Here is a 2,585-nt window from a genome sequence, read left to right as displayed (position 1 = left end):
ATATATAAACACATCGATATAAGTTATTTTGTCTGCACATTAAATCTTCTTAACGTATAATATTAACAAAATTAACCAACTTAATTAACACGCTTTATTTTATTGCTAAGCACTAAGTTTTTTTATTAATTCTAAAATATTTAAAGTTACCGATATTTTGTTTCACGAAATCAAAATTAACTAATATAATATATTATAATTAATTATTCTCTTATTAGTTTAATTTATGTTTATTTTTCTATATTGCTCTTTAAAAATATAGGTACAGAAATACATGATAACGGAACTGGTCCAAGTAATAGATCACCTGGTTAGTATCTTCATATGCTTTAAACATGTATATACATCGATATAAGTTATTTTGTCTGTACATTAAATCTTCTTAACGTAGAATATTAACAAAATTAACCAACTTAATTAACACACTTTATTTTATTGCTAAGCGCTAATTTTTTATTTTTTCAAAAAAGTATATAACATTTAAAAATTGTAAATTTTTTAAATATAGGTGTACGTCGAGACACCATTACTAATTCAATTCCCCAACCAATTGCTTCTTATGAACCAACTACAAACAATACTAGAAGCCATGCAAATATGAATGGCGAGTACTCTATTTATATTTTTAATATTTTATCATCATCGTATAATAATCATTTAATATAAAAATACAATTATATAAAAAATTATCAAAATAATCAACTGTTGTTTATAAATAAATACTTAACAGTTGATTAATTTTTCATTTAATAAAAAAATTTAAAATAAATACTTAACAAATAAAACATTTAAAATAGTTGAAGCATTCATGAAACTAATAATAATAAGAATAACTTTATAATAAAATCTTCGTAACACCATATATCTTTTAAAATTAAATAAAAAAAATCTGAACAAAAAAAATTAAACACAAAAACAACAATTAATAGATACTACAAAAATATTGATGTCCTATCTCATGTATTTAAAAATAAACTGTACAAATTATATGGGTCCTTTTTATTATAAAGTTATTAACAAATTAAGCATTTAATAAATGATAAAATTTACTAATGGCACAATGTATCTAATTTCTTAAAATAAAAAAACTAAATATTATATTAAAAGTTACAAGACAATAAGTAACTAAATAATGTAGACCTCAAATTAAAAACATAGATAATGGTGTTTACATTCTTATGACCTACAAAAATTTTTTTAATGAATCACTAATATAAGTACTAACTAAAAAAATGCTACTACAACTGTTATACAATAGCAAAAACCATGAGACACAAAATATTATTTAGTGATGGAAAATAAATTTTAACATCATTACCGTAACTACGGAATAAACTCTTGATGATAACAAGATTATTAAATTAAAATTTTATAATATAGAAAATATTATTAACATAAACACCAACTGAAATAACAAAATAAAAGTACACCATGCATGTAAACCATAAAAATTTTTTATGCAATTTTAATGGACAAAATTTTCACTGTACCGTTAATTTATCATAATAATTTAAAAAAATAAAATTAAAATTATTACAAATTACTGGGCGACATTCAAAACTTTCATAAAATTGAAAAGCAAACAAAAACACAATAGAATCATATCAATTTAAAAATATTCTTTGTATATTTCAGTATAACTCAGAATAAAAATTTATTCTATTAAATATATATATTTAACCTCATATATTACCTAGAACTACAAACTTTGATAATCTTATATGAGCTTATGCAACAGAAAAATCTAGAAAAAGGCACTACATCTTAAAAAATTATGTTTATTTTTCAAAAAACACACCTCAATTGAGAAGTTGTATACATATTCTTTGTTCACTCTTAATTTCACTATCTAAAATAATATGAAATAATTAATGAATTCTACCCGAGTACCTAACCAACAATTATTGGCACATGTAGGAAAAGAAATCTATAACATAATATTTTAATATTCCTATGCGAGTGCAGAAATTAGACACCATGTCCGAAAATCCCACAATTGTGCTCGAAAGTTTCAAGAGAATACAACAGTGCTTCAAACTACACTATCTCCTACAAGGACATGTACACACTGTAATGCACGTCTGTTTCACCATGAAACATTTGACATGTGTTGCAATGGAAGAAAAGTCTCTTTACCCCAAGTAAATGCTCCTCGGGAATTACTTGAAATCTTCTTAGACCCTTCTGCGGAAGGGAACCATTTCAGGAAACACATTCGTGGTTACAATCATGTTTTTCATTCACTTTCTGTGGTGTACACATAGACGAACAATTAACTACAGCAAGTCATGGTATATATACATTTCGTGCTCAAGGATCAATGTACCACAGTATAGGAGGATTTCATCCCGATCAAGGGGCGCGGCCACGCTTCTTGCAACTGTATATATATGATACTGAGCACGAGTTACAAAATAGGATGCTGGAGAACACCCAACTGCATGAAAGTTTGGTTTTGAAGCTACAACAATTATTGCACCGATATAATCCTTTTATCCATGTATTCCGCCAGCTTGCACAATGACTAAATGTCCAAGAGTGTAGTTTGGTGATCAGAGAGCGACCTGCTAATCAACCACAATACA

This window comes from Arachis ipaensis, chromosome B04, assembly GCF_000816755.2.
Source record: "Arachis ipaensis cultivar K30076 chromosome B04, Araip1.1, whole genome shotgun sequence".
NCBI classification, from domain to species: Eukaryota; Viridiplantae; Streptophyta; class Magnoliopsida; order Fabales; family Fabaceae; genus Arachis; species Arachis ipaensis.
This window is presented reverse-complemented; position numbering follows the sequence as displayed.